Here is a 16,637-nt window from a genome sequence, read left to right as displayed (position 1 = left end):
ACAACGAGGACATGCTGCAGTTGTAGTGTCAAGAGCTTGATAGAAAATGGAAAAGAAGTGGGCACAAGATTCGACAGTGGAAGAAAAAAATATTTATGGTAAAATACTTCACATTAAATACCCATCTGCCTCACTGTTTACTTGCAGAAAGACAAGGATACCTGTGATAATTGCAAACATGGTGATAATACACTGAGAAAAATTGCTGGGGAGATGGGAAAGGGCTTGGAACAGCCCAGGTAAAACACAACCAAGATGGTGCTGCCAAGCACATTCACGTGACACAGGGAGTCCTGGAAGCATGCCATGGATCCAGTGATGTATACACACACACCCCTATAAAAAAGTTTTCTACCTGAGGTTTGAGTCTCCCAAATCATGTGTCTGTGTCAGCCTTTAACATGGGCCAGAGCCAAACACTTCCAGTGAGGTGTTATGGTTACAGTTATTGATACTTGGCGTCCACAGGCTGGATTCTCTGTGCACTGTCTTCTTTAGTGTCCTTTGCACCAAGGGAAAGTGATGCCAGCTGCAAAATGCCACCACTTGACACTTGTTATTTGCTATCAAAAATGTCTGTTGCAGTGTTAGTCAATAGTGAACTGATTCCACAGGAAGTTTTCCCAGTGACTACAAGTTGGAGAAAGCCCCATACAACTTATCAAATTCTACCTGCGAAATACCATATACAGAATCATATTTCTCTTTTTTGCAAATTAATCTAGTGGTCCTAGACCTCTCTGTTCTTCGGAGGTTTATTCCTTCTGTAGATTAAAAAAAAACAAAAACAAAAACAAAAACAAACCCAAACCAAAACCAACCCAAACCCCAGTAATTCTCTATATTTAAAATTACCACTTTCCTGTCAAATGGTACATTTTAAAATGTTGTGAGACCTGGAAAAAATATTCTGACTGCACAGAGAACAGAGAACCACCTTACTTTGTAATGAAGAAACACCAATGCCTCACAGGCCAACTGAAGCTGAACTTTTACTACTTTACAGTAATTAGCAAACATGCTGGAGTTCCTCCCATCAAGTTTTCATGGCTACTCTCCTTTCAAACAGTATCAGTCTTTTTTCCTCTCTCCCTCTCTGTCTGTTGCATGCAAACTTGATTTCTATGACTAAATCAAGCCAGCAGAGGTACAGTACATTTTCTATGCCCTAATTAAGGTTTAAAATTTATTCTGAAGTTTCACATATACCAAAAAACTTGAATGTGACCCTCAGCTATGATGTATTCTTCCAGAAGAGTCTGTCATTTAAGTTACTGAGGAAAGATAAAGATGAAGAGCAGATATAAAGAGATCAAAGAAAAAATTTCCTCTCCCTTTAAAACCCCTCTGTGTTTCTTAGCGACTGACTTTGAAAGTCCCATCCAATATTTGCTAAAATAAAGCTTCCAAAGGTCTGTTTTTCCCCCCTTTACCACCTTAGCTACAATGGGTGGGCACGTGCTTAGGGGACAGTGAGGAAAAAGCTGGGGGCAATCAAAGCTTTGAAGTGCACAGACTGGCAGCTACAGCTGAGACCTTGACCTGTCAACATCAGGCAGCTCCAGTCAGACAAGATGTGACAAAGGAGATTGCACAGCACCCTTGCAAAGGGCACCTGCACCCAGGACCTGCCTCTCTTTTTCCCTAGGAGCCACCACGGCAGCAGGATGAGAACAGGGGCACAATCTCAGCCCCCTAGATCTACCAAGTTCACACAGAAGAGAGACGCATATTAGCATTTAAATGGGATCTGCAGCATGTTTGTTGGTTTTACACATCTGGCTCAGGGAGGGCAGCAGCTGGGATGACTCCAGACAGAAAATACAGACTTCGGTGCTTCAGAGCCCCAAAGCCTCCTTCAGCAAGTGGAGTTCATAAACCTCCTGGCAGCTCCAATTATGATATCCTCACTCATAACAAGCAATACCTTACTCCAGGGGAAATCTCTTTGATTTTTAATTTAGCCTAAGTTGTCACATAGGTGTAAGACACCAAGACTCAAAAGTTCCTGGAGAGTTAGAGAATACTGGCATTTGCATTTGAATCTCAGCTGTTGGCTCCAAGTGTGAGGGACGAGAAGGGGCACAGCCTCCCCTCTTCTTCCTACTTACACTTCTTGCATATGTTATTTTGGCAAGAAAAAGAATTCTGGAAGAACAACAAATGCTGGGGTAGGGCCCAATGTTTTTAAAGGCTGCCATATTAAAAATGAACTTAAAATTTGATAATATTTTTCTTTTTTTAATTCAGGTATTTAATTCTTTATCTGAGTAAATTTAAAGAAGTGTAGTTACAATTTGCCATGAACTACAGAAGAGATTTCTAGTAGTTTCTGTGCCTGCCAGCCTAATCTCCTGCAGAGCCACTAGTTCTTGCCATTTTAGCAAGTACAACCCTCATGTTAAAAGATAGGAAATGGGGCCATCGATAAAGTATCACCACAGCCAGTAACAAAGTCAGAAATGGCACCTCTGTCCCAACTCTGCTGCCTGCTCTGCCCACCAAGCCATCCTTCTTTCTTGGATGCAGAGAGAAATTTTTGCTTTTTAAGCTTAGCACAAACTCTCCATTTTCTGTTTTAGTTCTAGCACTACATGCCTTTGCTCTTCCTTGCAGTGTGTCCTTCATTCAGCCCTGCTGCACCTGCACTTCCCTGCACACAAACACCCTGTAAAAGCTCCTGCTGGTGACCCAGCTGCAGTGGAACTGTGTGTGGATGAGGTGTCTGTCCAGCTGCTACTGCTGCTTTGTCCCCCACACTCACTGTGAAGGGTCTGAAGAGTTTTCTATGCTGAATGCAAACTAGAGAGCAATGAAATTAGTGCAAATATTAAGACACTGGAGTGATTGAATGAGTATTTAAGAGAGTGAGTGTGAATTTGATGGCCAAGTGGCCACCAAAGGAAGAGGGAAAATAAACCATGACTACACTGCATCACAGGCTGTAATAGCTACAGATGAGAGACTGCTTTGCATTCCAGTTTTTCAGAGGGTAATAAGGAGTCACCTGTTTGAAAAGAGATAAACAGGCTGGATCTTCAACCCTCCCATTTGGGAACATTGATGTTTAAAGTGAAATGTTTATTGGCTCTAATGAGGTTGATGCAAAAGGGTGTTGGGTATTTGCATACCAATTTCTAAACCTCCAAAGAAAGGTGGTGATGTCTGAAAGCATAGAATGACACCCACAAGCATGTCTCTGGTTTCAAAGTATACTGTTTAGAAAAAATGACTCTCAGATACTTCCTTTTTTAAATGCAAGAGCAAAGAAACTTGCAAAGTAATTAAGAAGCAAATAGCCTAAAACCATCAAGGAGACTAGATTTTTAAGAGTTAAAATGTTGTTGTAGGGTTCTCTGGTACAGCCTACCATTAGCATTAGAAAGAAGAATTAGACACTTACATGGTGGCAGGCAGCACGAGTGCTTTCTTTCCTAGACAGTGAGACATACCAGGATAGAAAGACTTTGACATTAGAGCATTAACAAATCTGTAAATTATCAGCCAAGAAAAGAAATCTGGCTGATTGTTTGTCAGTTCATTAACCATTCTCTGCAAAGTATATGGCTATTGTCACCTGCAGTCAGAACGGGGTGATAGAGTACAAATAATAAAGATAACAACCAGAAGACCTATTTCACTATGTGGATTGTGCACCTGGTCTTGTAAATCAATTTTTGTGTACCTTGTCTCTTTTGCAAGAGATATCTGCAAGGTGAAGAGACAAACTAACACACATCTAAAATAAATTGAATTAATCTGGAAAACAGGCTCATTACCATTTCTTGATCCAGCGCTTACCTAAGAAAAAAACCTAGCTTTTTGTCACAATACAAATCTCAGTGTTTTACCTTTTTTGTGCACAATTGAAATGAATTTGATTCAGCTAAGCATGTGCCCAGCTTTAGACCTGTGCTTAAGTCCTGTTTATAACAACTAAACACTGCTTACAGTACTTTGCTGAGTCAGGGATGGATTCAGTGCTCCCATGGATAGGCAGCCATATGCCAGGCACATTGTGGTATACAATGCTTAATTTCCCAGGGGAAAATAAACCTTGCAGAAATTTTTCTTCATCGGGCCTTTTATTAGACATTGCTAGATCTGAGTCCCAGGAGAACATGATTTCCTTGGCTCCAATGGCATGTACCCTCCAAGAAAATGCAGGAACTGGCTGGGCATACCAGCACCAGAACTGGTACCAGTGCCAACAGCCAACTAGACCCTGGCTTGCATGTTTACTAACAAATGATCAGGAAAATATGTGGTCACCACATATTCCTATTCAACTCAAGGAACAACCAAATCCACTCCTGAAAAGACACTGCCTATGGTCTTCCATCCTTGAAATGCCATGCACTCCCAGGGGTACTCTCCCCTTACCACTAGTGAACAGGCAGCTGCTGCTGGTGAAGGATGATATACTTGATGGAAACTTGTTGACTGCTGAGACCTAGGTGACTGTCCCCCTCAAGATCACCTTTCTTTTTTCTTTCATCTTCCATCATACATGTGGAGTAAGATTTTTTGAGCCAGGATTTTTCTTGGCATATTCATGTGTAGCAGCTACATTGGGTCATGGTGGCAGATGAGCACCTGAGACAAAATCCAAACCAGTTTAGTTCCTGATGATTTATTTCTTACCCTAATGTTGAGAGAATGATTTGTCTTCCTGCTTTTCCACCTCCCCTTGATGCCATGAAGACTTTTTGCCTTTTCTTTTATACCCCTGTTATACCTTTTTACAGCTTCTGTATTCTTAGTGCTTTTTGCCTACATTCTTGGACTTGTTTGTTCAGCTAGGAGACTAAACATTTTAGAAGCATTGTAGGTAGAGTTTAGTGTGCCCCAGACCCCAAGCTGCTCTCCAGAACACATTCTGTAAACTAAGATAGAACCATCCAGGGGAAGGTTTCTTGGGGAGGGGGGCTCATTCAAGCCTCTCATTGGGGAATCTTTGATAGATATGCTAATTAGTAACACCTATAATGTTATACCAGATCTTTTGGGGGTGAGCATTGCGGGGTGCATTTCGGTGCATTCAACCTGGACATAGTGCACCTAAGGATCCTTAAAATAAATACCAAGATAAAATCCCTTTTTCCCTTCGAACCATGTATGACTCTTGATTTTAAGACCAGGAAATGGCATCACCCTTAATTCATCTTGAGAAGAACTCATATCCTGAGATGTACTTGCATTCAACAGGCCAAGGGAAGGGATCTCCATGGTAGACCACTTTTAACATAGATTCACTTTGATGCACCGTAATTGTAACTGTAATTTTAGTCAGTCAACTCCCTGGCTTTTTAATCTACAGATTACCATCCTACGCCTTATCTGCCTCTCAGAAAGAAATACAGGTGGCCAGAATTTTCAAGATTCTTACTGATTTTCCAGTAAAAAGTAATTTACACAACAGCTTACTTTGCTTATCACCTATACATGATCTATACATTATTAGCTTTCTTATGGTTGGTAGATATAAACTGGAAGAAATCTGCCACCTGAAGACCAACGGAATGCAGCAATAAACCAACAACAACTCAGTGCCTCTAGAAAAGGATACATGAATGAAGGATCCATTCGCAGATGGAGAAACCAATTCAGCTCAAATATAGCAAAGCAAAACCAAGGTAAAGATTACTCTTTGGGGCGATGGACTCCCGGGTGATCAAAGCCCTGCTCAGTCAACTAGGAGCTGCTGCAGGGCAGGAACAAGCAGCCAGAGGGGAAACAAGTGCTGCTTCAGTCCACTTTGCTGTTGGGAGAAAGAAAACACCCATGGAATCATTCATCCCCAGCTGCTTCAGTACCTTTTCAGGCTGAGACAATTCTTTCATTACCAGTTAAGTTACCTTTTTAAACATAAGATGGAATAAATCCTGTCCTCTAGAGTTCCTTATAGAGAAAGCCAGTCTTGCTAGCACAAAAGCTTTCAGTGAGTTTTAGGTCACCTCCATCCATCTGGGAAGAGAGGACATCCACATGAGACCAAGCATAGACCAAACACAGAGTGTGTGTCTATGAAGACTCCTGTTTTACAACACACCCAGGCATGAAGGAATTAAAGCCTGATCTGGAACACAAAGCTAATCAGATATTAAGGCATCTTCAGAGTGTGAAATTTTTCTTGCATGCTCCAGGGCTAGCATAGTCCAAATCAAGTAATTGATTAAATTTATGTCTAGTCCTGAAAACACTGAGCATCTCCTGTTGTTTCCATGATCCATGGGCCTGTGATTTTATGATACAAAATATTTGGCCACAAAACAGGCTTGTGGTATTTCTGGAGTCCCATCCATGGCTCTACCTTCTTCTTCCCTCCAGCTGTGGCTGCTGATTTCTGCCCGTACACTGGGAAGAAATAATCAGGCTGGAATGTCAGAGGACACATCAAGCCATGCTGATATGATCAGTATCTTCATGCCTAGATGTTACTTACTGAACCAAATGATTTATGAGGAAGAAAGAAGTAAGATGCATATGCAAATAGTATCTACACACAAAAACAATGGCACACACATTGCAGAGAAGGTCAATATATCAGACCAAATAGGGTTCTTGTCTCCATATCTCAAATATTTCTAATCTAAGACCCTATAAAAGGTGAGCCTGCTTCATCTCTACCAAAACAGCTTCCTTCAACACTGCAGAAGAAACCCTAACTTTGAAAAAGAGTAACACAAATTAAATTGTGTACATTGCAGGAATTTATCAATCTGTATCACCTAGGGAGAAGAAAAGGACAGACAAGCCATCTTTGTCTAATGTGCTGTAGTGAGGGAATTGTCACTGTCTTTGGGTTCTTTTATAAATAAAATAAATATAAAAAGACAAGTAATTTTCTCACCTAATTTTCCTGTAGAACTGATAATTAAGTGTTGTTGGCTGCATCACCAGCACACATTTGTGATAGCTGATTTAGTGTCTCTGCACATTTAGAAGCTAAAAATTTTCTCTTTTGCTGAGTAAAAATACCTGTTTCATGGCCTTTTCTCTCCTTCAAGTAATAAGTCAGCTTTAATTTTTTAAAAATTTCCCATCAGTGAACAGTGTTACTTTTTCAAAAATCTTTCATGTGTCTAGGACATCACTGGAAAGTAATTACTGTGTATGTTGTAGAATGAGTCTCAATACATTAATAAGGATGCAAGATGGTAGCCCATATGTTTTTAAAATATATATTACAAAGTCACTGGCTTGAACACAGGGTCAAAGTTTAGAGGAACAAACCTCTGACTGGATGGAAGTCCTTAATCCACTGTGTGATGTTTTGCACGTCCAATAGTTTATCTTCTTAAGTGGGAAGTGCTGAAAATACAGCTAAGACAATAGTGGACATGGGAATAAATCATCACCTATGTGGGAAGTACTTGAGGCTTTCCTCACAAATGTGTCCACCCTTTTAGTGTGGTTCATTCTTGCCACAGCAGCAGCAGCCTGGCAATATCGTATTGCTGAGTCAAAGCTTCACGGCTGAGAGCTACGCAAAAGGAAAGCGAACAGTTTGGACACAAAAAGGAGAAGGTTTAATTTAAGATGCCCAAGCTGAAGATAGATAGTTAGAGTCTTTGGCCAAGAGCTTTTGCACGTCCTCAGAAGTCAGGTGCAGCTAAGAGCTCTTCCTCTCTCAGTGGCCGCAGCTCTGGCTCCCCAAGACAAGTCCTTCACACTGTGATGTTAGGATGTGTCTGGATGTGTCTGGCACTCCTCTCTGACCACACTGACTGACAGGCTTTCAAGAAGAACAATGTCTCTATGCAAATCAAGGGCCCCAACACCTGCGCCAGGGCATTCAGTGCCTTGCTTCTAGGCACAAATCTTCCATTTCATTCCACTTATTTTGGTACAAAAAGAAAAATTAACCCTCCCCCAAGAGACGACATTAAAATAAATTGTGTTTAAACTGAAACCAAGCACTTGTACAGTCTTCCCCGGTGTGAAACTTGTTTTAAGTTAAACCATTGAAACTTTCCTGAGTACACGAGGCTTTGAAGAATGCCTACGTACTACCCATGACACCGCAAATTTCAGCAATAACCCACAGTAACTCCCACATCATGTACACAGTAGCACAGTGCTAGCAAAATTGCTGTCATTTAGCAGTCCCTGTACCAATCAAAGCCTGCACTCACACACCAAGCTACGACCAGAGCTAATGACATGCCATGGGGTAATTTTTGCCACCCTGAGTTGGCAAGAGACATTAAAGCAGACATTAACAAGAGCCTCCCTTGAAATGGCCATGTGAGAATAGCCACAAAGGTAGAAAAATTACATAATGTGTGCAAGTTTTCTTATGAAAGTAAATAACGAGATAGGACCAAAGTACTAATTTAACTCTCCTAGCAGGATCAATGATGTTTCTGTAAACTCTATTGTCTGAATATTGCACTATAAATCCTTGAGGACTTGTTAGCTCCTGCAAGTCCCTCTGTGGTGATTCAGTTTTATTGTTGTATGTCTGTATATAGAGGCATTAGAAGAAGTGGGAATTATATGCAAGCCTTTGCAAACACAATTTGCAGCCTGGAAAATTAAACTGCTATCAATTCCACCTTATGTTAGTATTCCTGCCCCTTGGCAATGGTATTCTGAGCAATCCAGTATCTATACACATGTATGGTTTTCATTTTGGCAATTAAACATCAGGAACCCTGAACTGAAGCCCACTGGTGCCTGCAAGGACAGAAAGCCATTTTGACAGCAGCAACTGGCGGGGGCTGAGCATGGAAGCACTTTCTCATCTGTCCAGCTTTTACCTGTGCTTTTGCCTGTCTCCCACTGAGCCTGAGTGTCGGTGTGTGCAAAGCCCTGGCAGCAACATAATATTCATCAGTGATGCTTCAAAACTCAGTCTTTTCAGGACTAACCATGCCATCTTACAAATTCCAGATAGCATTTTTAAAGATATTTCTAATGCAGGCCTTGTTATTTCCCAAGTAGAGACAGGCAGCTCCAGCATTCTCCTTTCTGTGTCTTGCCTTTTTCCTTATCACTGTTGTGTAACAACCCAAAAGATACATGACATTTATCACAACAGTTCTCATCCATTCACCTGACAATTAGAAATGCCCAGTGGATGGGCCGGAGGCTTGGCATTTATGTTTGTATTTTTGAGTTTCAGCATTTCTGTAACCCTTCGTTACCACTAGTACAGCCAAAAGTCAGCACTCACCTCATACAGCAGGCACATCCAGATCACTAAAACACAGGATTGAGAAGGAGCTTGGGCGTGAAGTCTGGTTTGTGTAAAGAAGCACTTTCACCTGTATTTTCTGCCACTGTCACATCACAACCAGTTGCACTTACCACCAGGAAAGGTTTCTTCTCCCTCTTGGAAGACAGACATGAGTGTGGGGCAGCGATGAAACCGGCTGTTTCTTTGCCCATGGACAGTTAAGGCCAGATCCTGCTCACAGCAAAACCAGATTGCTACTCTTTAAGAAAACACATCCTGACTACACTTCTAAACAAATGACAATACTCTATTTTTTTTTCATATCTGGAAAATTGTATTGGTCACCACATCTCCCTGTTGGTGATGCAACTCCATTTGCAACCCACTGCTCGTGACCATCATATATTTTCAGGTGCATCACACAGGCACACCATGCTCAAGTAAATCAGGATGACTACAATTTAAATGAACAGAGTGATTTAGGGCAGAACTTAAATGAAATTATACAAATTATGATGGCTTTATGGCTAGATCTAGGGCCAATCGGGCTACCAAGATCATTACTACTGAATTTATTTGCAGAATAAGTAATTATAAGAAAAGCAGGTTCTTGCTTAGACACGTCTGCAAATAATGAAACATCATTAACATGCAGGAGACTGTTACATTTTGGTGTATTTGATTTTTGAATACCCGGCTCAGTTTCTTGCTTCCCAGTCTCTGCAGCCCTGCCATCACCACTAGTTGCAGGAGAGGTGGTTTCACAGGCAGTGGCATTCCCCTGCAGAGGCTGTAACACCACACTGCCCAGAGGCACGGCGTGTTGATTGAAGCATGGTCTCTATGTGTCATGTGTCAAGGATGATATGTCACCAAATCAGCCTCGCATCTGTACACAAGGTGTTGAGATAACACTATCAAATCATGGCCTCATGACTGTTTTTTAGTGTCTAATATAACAAATGGCTATAAGCTCACACTGGATTAATGTCGGTGTCATGAATGTTTACTAATGCATATCAAAGCTGGGATCAATGCCAGGAAAGGATTTTAAGTGTAGGTTTACAATGAAACAGAGAGAGAGCTGACTTCCCCGCTCCAGCACAAATTACAAGCAAGTTTACACTGCATTGTGCGAGGGCAGAGGGCAATATTCCTGAGACACTATTGAGAAAACAAAGCTTCCTTTCCTTCTTTCTGTGAAGGAACAACTTCATTTTGGTTATATTGGTTTACTGCTTGAAACTGTAAGATAAATCACGTTGTGGGCAAGATGTAAGCTCTGGCTTGTCAGTAGACTGGTTACACATGTACTTACAACTCTCACTGAATGACCCAACACCATCCAATTGGACATTGTCCCATTTTGTTCACTTCTCTTTTTATCACATTCCACAGCTGGACATGTCTTCCCAGACCCTTGAAGATAGTCCATGATTGTGATGCCTTAGGTTTTAACTTTCATATTTTTCAAATCCTGTACTGCCTAGTGTGTAACTCTGAAGTTTCTTGTAGCCTGTTAACTTCTGCTCTCTCATGCTAGGTAGACATAACAAAGCATCTCCAGGCCTGCTCTCCAAGGACACTCAGACTGTTCTAGGCCCAAAATGTGTAAACCAACATCTTAAGAAGGGGGTGAGCTTGGGGAAATTACATCATTAAATGACATTTTAATTGGAGAATTAACCCTGATATGCAAATGAACCAAACTTTTAAAAGTGTGAAGAATTCGTGACCTGTCGTCCATCTTGGAGTCCATTTTTGAGAGTAGCCTCTGGCTAACCCTGGGTGTACCTTTGAAGGCCTTTCAAATAAATACCTACCTTTATTCCCTTATTCTTGTCTAGTCTCTCTTTTTACGTGGCCTCTCAAGGCATCAGTTCTGCACAGTACTAGTGTAGTAGATGCAGCAGTGTACCACCATCTGTGCTCACAGAAATTCCCACCCTGTCCCACCAGGTTCCCCCCAGGCAGCTGGTATTTTTTGGGGTCCCATTGCTCAGAAGTGAATGCCAAAAGATGCAATTTGAGGGCAATATGCTGTTACTTTCAGTTTTAATGTTTTGCCATTGCTGCTTTGAAGGGCTTTGCAAGCTTGCCTTAATGGATTGCTTTTCTTTGACAAATGGCAATTTTTATTTTAACAAAAGGATTTGGGGCAAATAGGTTAAAAGGAGAATCCTGCACTTTTAACTCCTGTTTCCTGGAGGAAAGGAGGAGATGCCTGCTTCTGTGTTGGAGCCTGAACTCTCTATGGGCAACTCCTGACCTGCTGGACATCACAGTCTGCTACATAGGGCCTTCAGTCCACTCCTCAGCAGGCAGCAGCACTGTGGGGTGTTTCATGGGGCCAAGGCATACGAGGGACAAAGGACAGACTCAGTCCTTTCCTCTTTCATGCAGCCTCTCTGCAGCCAGGTAGTAAATGCTTTTGCATGTGCTGAAGCTGGCCCAAAGTGGCTTGGACCCCTTGCCCAGCAGCGTTTGGTGGGCAGTGCTGCCATATACCATGCAGGCTGCACATGGGTAAGGCAGTGCCTGAGCCTCACACGCATCTGTAGGAACCTGAGCACTGATATCTCACTTCAGCCTCATCCTGGCTATGTTTGTGGATGTGTTTTCACAGCCTTACAAATGAACAAAAAAAGTATGGTTCTTTCAAGCAGCGATAGTGTCACAAGGAAGTGGCAGACTTGGGACATCAACACTGCAGCTCCAGTCTGTCAGCCTGGGGAGTCCCTGCCCTGTGCATCTCTACTTGCAGCTGATCTCAGCAGGCACACCCCACTCTCCTCTTGGGTCCTCACAGTTGCAGCAAGTCCAGGAAAACGCGTGTAAGCTGGACCTCTGGGAATTACAGACATCTGAGGCACGCTGGGTGTTATAGGTGTTACTGCCCCTGCCTTTCTGCTCTCACCCCAAAAGCAGGCAGCAGATGCTGACTCACTCCTCACCAGCTCCCAAGTTACAGCCACTGAGGAAGGAAAAAATCAGCTTGCAGAAGGGGGATGGAGTGTGAACTGTGGCTGCAGATACTGGTCTCAACCTAGCGCTGCTGTGGCCAAGGAGCCAGCTAGAGTAGCAGAGCAGGACAGCAGCAGCCTGTGCAACCCCACACACTGCTGTGGGCAGCTCTCAAGCCATGTCAGAGCTGGGGCTGAAGCAAGTTCCAGGCAGGTTTAAAGCAAGATGGTGTAGCGATGACTAAAGGTCCCAGCCAGCAGTGTAACCACACGCTGCTCTGAGCCATCATCCAGCCTGGCCAGGCTTCCTTGCTTGTTACTGAATAATGCAGCAGCTTGCCACAGCCCCATGCCTTGGTGTTCTCAGCTGCAACCCAGAGTCCATAAAACTTCCCTTCCTTCATGGAACATTGCAAAATGTTTGGACCCAAAACCCTAGCTAAGAGCCAGCATTACTGGTGTTCAGCTGATAATGCTGAAGGTAAAGCTGCAACAACTTGGAACTTGGGGGAAGGAGAAAAGGAAAGAAAACCTCTTAATGTGGACTCATGCCAGCACCACAGCTGAATGCACAAATGAAAAAGATCTTAATTTTGGAAAGGGTGGGCATGCTGAGGCCATTGTAAGGCAAAGCAAAACAGCCAAGCTGTGACCAGCTAGCAGCTGTAACTGGCAGCCACAACTTTCCCACTCACAGCAAAGTGTCATTCACTGGGGGCAGCGGTGGCTTAATGGCCCTGAAAGAATCCAAGAAACAAATTTTGATCTGATAGCCAAGTTCCTTTGCTGCCAGTCAGGCAGTGGCACAGGAGGCATCCGATGGGATGGGCACGTGGGCTGGGTGCCTCCACATGGCAGCAAGGGGACGGCAGTGTGGAGCCCTGCTCTGGGAATCGCCACGATTAGAAATGAGTGCTTGTCCAAAGTATTACGACTACCGCTTCAGCTGCTCCTCTCTGATATACTGTGGTGTCTTTGTCCAGCACCTGAGTAAAGCAAGCCCAGAGAGCACCAGAGGCTGCATGATGTTTCTACCTATTAATCTGTCTTTGAAGCACCCCTGGGTTTAGAGCAAATAAACTTTTGATTTCTAACAAAACCAGCAGCTTGTAATCCAAGACTGCCTGAATCAGAAGAGTACAAAACTTGAGCTTCAACCCTCTGCTTTAATTTCCTTCAGCAATTTATCACCTCTTTGCAGCTCACACATACAGAACACCAAGAAAAATTTCTTAACACCCCTTCGGCAAGCCACATGGAAGCAACTGCCACAGTCTTTTTTTATTATTGTTTTCAGGGCCTATGGCAAAGAAGACCTAAAAAAAAAAAAAGTGCACCCAAACTAAACTAAGAAAGAAGAAAAAAATTAAGTACTTACCTTCCACAGGCAAGACACATGGAAAGAGTATGAGAATCCACATGAAAGAGCAATTTTTTTTTTTTCCCCAAGAAGAATTTAGCTGGAAAACATATTGAGAACAGTGTCATCTCCAAATATGTATTTACACTACCTACCTACACACGTTTGTCTGTGCATCTATTATATATTTATTCAAATTATTTTAAATGCAGTAGAGAAGGGTATTGCTTGAAATTTCATGTAAAAGCAGGAAAAGAGGAAGTAAAATTCAGTCCCTGCTTCAAATCCACTAGTACTACATATTAATTTAATAATTTTTCTATTCTATTGCTCTGGTCTTCCATTAAAATCTCAGACCAAACTCAGGCAGCCTGTGTAATTTCAGGACAGATGCATTTGCCCTTATTATTTCCCATTCACACAGCGAAGGATTCTCTAATGAGGTGAATACTTGGGGCTCAGGTTTTTGCTGCTCCATAGCTTAGATTCTCATTTTACAGTGCTGTGAAGTGGTGGCAAAATGATGCCTTACTAAATGGTAGTATTTTACACCCACTAACCCAGCTCTTCAAAGCGGTGTTAATGACTGTGCAGAGTGCAGAGCCAGAAGAATCAGACCTTAGGTGTCTATAGCCAGGAAAAGTGAGAGCAAGCGCAGCTCACTGTACTTGCAGCGCTGCAGCCCTGCCACGCAGAGGCTTGTGCAGCTCGTTCAGTTCTCTGCATCACCTGCTTGTAGCCATGCAGATAAGCAGCCTTCTTTGGACTAGGGTGGTAGCTACATCTTCTCTAATTTGCTGTTTCATTGACAGGTTTTGTGGCCAGGACTTGATGTCAAAGGCAATGGCTCTTACTCAAGAGCCATCTTCCCTCACCATGCCCAGCTCAAGGATACATTTAAGCCACAATAAATGCTAGAAACAAATCCAGCCCAGCTTTGAGACCACCACACAACAGACATGTCATCACCTGCCCTGGGGCTTGTAACCCTTTAATCTCTGAGATTTGTACCTTGCATCCCACACAAAGTGTGACCAGGTTAATTAATTCCCTTCACTCGCCCTTATCATTCTTAACTCTGCGCTTTGCTGAGATGCGTTTCCACAAAACTACATCAAAAAGTAACAACGTTATTCCCAACACACACTTCTTCATTAGGTCTGCCGCTGGAGTACTGAGCAGAAACACCCCACTGTGTCTGACTGTTTGGTGTACCTGTGTCTCTGTTCAGAGCTTCTTGTCTGACTTTCAGATCACAAGTTCTCCAAGGTGGGGAGTATCTTTGTATTGGGAATCTGCCAGTCTCCTGGTATACTGGAGTCCTGACCTGAGAGCAAACACAGAACAATCTTTCATCTCTCATACAGAGAGAGTGTAGAAAAAAAAGAATTCCGCCCAAATCACTTCAACTAGTCTTCTCTGAAATGTTTTGTTACACTGCAGGGCAGACACTTTACATGGGACAGGTAATGGTTCCCATTACCCTTTGCTCTTGAGATTCTTTTCAAACACCATGTCTATTGCAGAGGAAAAAAGCATTCGTGTAGCTGCATTTTGCTCTGACAGCCTCTCAGTAAGTGGCAAATCCCCTCTCTCCTATCTGTGCCCTTGATAGGCTTACAGAGCCCACTGAGAGGAGGCTGACATGCAATCCACTAAGTGCCAGCATTGCAGTTCCCTGCTGTGCCCTATCTCCTGCACACGCAGAGACATTTGCCAGTTTGGGGCAGTGGTGTGTTGGCACTGGGGTATCAGTTCCTCCTTTCAGAAACAGGAAATATAATGGATGTGTTATTTTTCTTCCTGGGACCACCTACCTACTGATGGCCCTATAGCACCATTAATGTGCAATCCAAACACCGCCCAATTTGCCTACAGACAAGTTTTCCTCTTAAGCCCCATGTGCTTTGTACTAGAAATATGTATGAGCATGTGAGTTTCTACTGCTAATACCAGAGGCACAAGGGAGAGTACATGTGTACAGATGGATGATGCTTGCACAGTAAACCCTATGTAATCCATAATAGAATATGGTTCCAGTCAGTCATTTTGTCACTTCAGATTTGCCTTTGTCTTTTCTTTTACTACATATAGTGCATTTCCAGAAGTTCTTCCACAGCATGCAAGATTTCCTTGGAGAAGGAGAGGGATTCATCCACTTGATGTTAGGCATCTTATTGAGACTTCTAAGCTGCCCGCCTTAAGTTCTCTTTATGAAATACTCTAAACTTGGTTTACCTCTGTCTTCACTCCAGGCTGATTTCAGAATAATTACTATTCCTGAGTTTAGAGTGGAAAATCAAGAAATGTAATTTTGCTTCAATGCAACCTCAGAGTAACTTACCCCCTGGGGCAGGCTAAGTGAGGAATTTGATCCTGTCCACCCAGGGAAGAGGGATACCACCATGTGGCCAAGTAGCAAGGGTCATGAGATAAGGTATGGAGAGGCAGGAGGCAGTCCTCAACACCTCCCTGTGCTCAGGCCATACCCATTGCTGCTGTTGGCAGGAAGGATCACTGGAATTGACACCAGTTTGGGAACAGACAACTCTTTATAACTACTCATGGAAATTGAGGTAAAAATGGCTTATAACCAAAAATTCAGTAGTGCTGCAAAGGGTGGATAAATCTGCACTAGAAGAAGAAGACCAGGTAACATTGGCTGGGCCCTCCACCTGAAAAACTGCTTCTGCCTACAGCATCGGGCTTCTGACAGTGCAGCTCACCTGGATACCCCAAACTAAATAAGCTGTACTGGTCAAAGCTTTTACTTTTCCCTTTGTGTAACTGCATCCACAAAAGGCTTTTGGTAGTATAGAACTGCTGTTAAAAAAAAAAATCACACTTCAAATCAAGAGTATTTTTTTGGTAAGAGTTGAGGGATTCATCCACTTGATGTTAGGCATCTTATTGAGACTTCTAAGCTGCCCGCCTTAAGTTCTCTTTATGAAATACTCTAAACTTGGTTTACCTCTGTCTTCACTCCAGGCTGATTTCAGAATAATTACTATTCCTGAGTTTAGAGTGGAAAATCAAGAAATGTAATTTTGCTTCAATGCAACCTCAGAGTAACTTACCCCCTGGGGCAGGCTAAGTGAGGAATTTGATCCTGTCCACCCAGGGAAGAGGG

General features: G+C 42.8%; 1 long non-coding RNA gene across 1 annotated transcript; it reads right to left on the bottom strand.

Moving 5' to 3' along the window:
• Positions 1-5,107: 5,107 nt before the first annotated feature.
• LOC108446192 lies at positions 5,108-14,827 on the bottom strand. The gene is made up of 5 exons (XR_001861313.1): positions 14,723-14,827; positions 13,526-13,607; positions 9,316-9,415; positions 5,859-5,967; positions 5,108-5,761 (listed from the first exon to the last, which is right to left on the bottom strand). It is a non-coding gene; the product is annotated as an uncharacterized LOC108446192 (long non-coding RNA).
• Between the last annotated feature and the right edge of the window lie 1,810 nt (positions 14,828-16,637).

This window comes from Corvus brachyrhynchos, unplaced genomic scaffold (genome assembly GCF_000691975.1).
Source record: "Corvus brachyrhynchos isolate BGI_N302 unplaced genomic scaffold, ASM69197v1 scaffold53, whole genome shotgun sequence".
Taxonomy (NCBI): domain Eukaryota; kingdom Metazoa; phylum Chordata; class Aves; order Passeriformes; family Corvidae; genus Corvus; species Corvus brachyrhynchos.
Note: the sequence above shows the minus strand (reverse complement) of the source record. Positions and strands in the feature narration are given on the sequence as shown.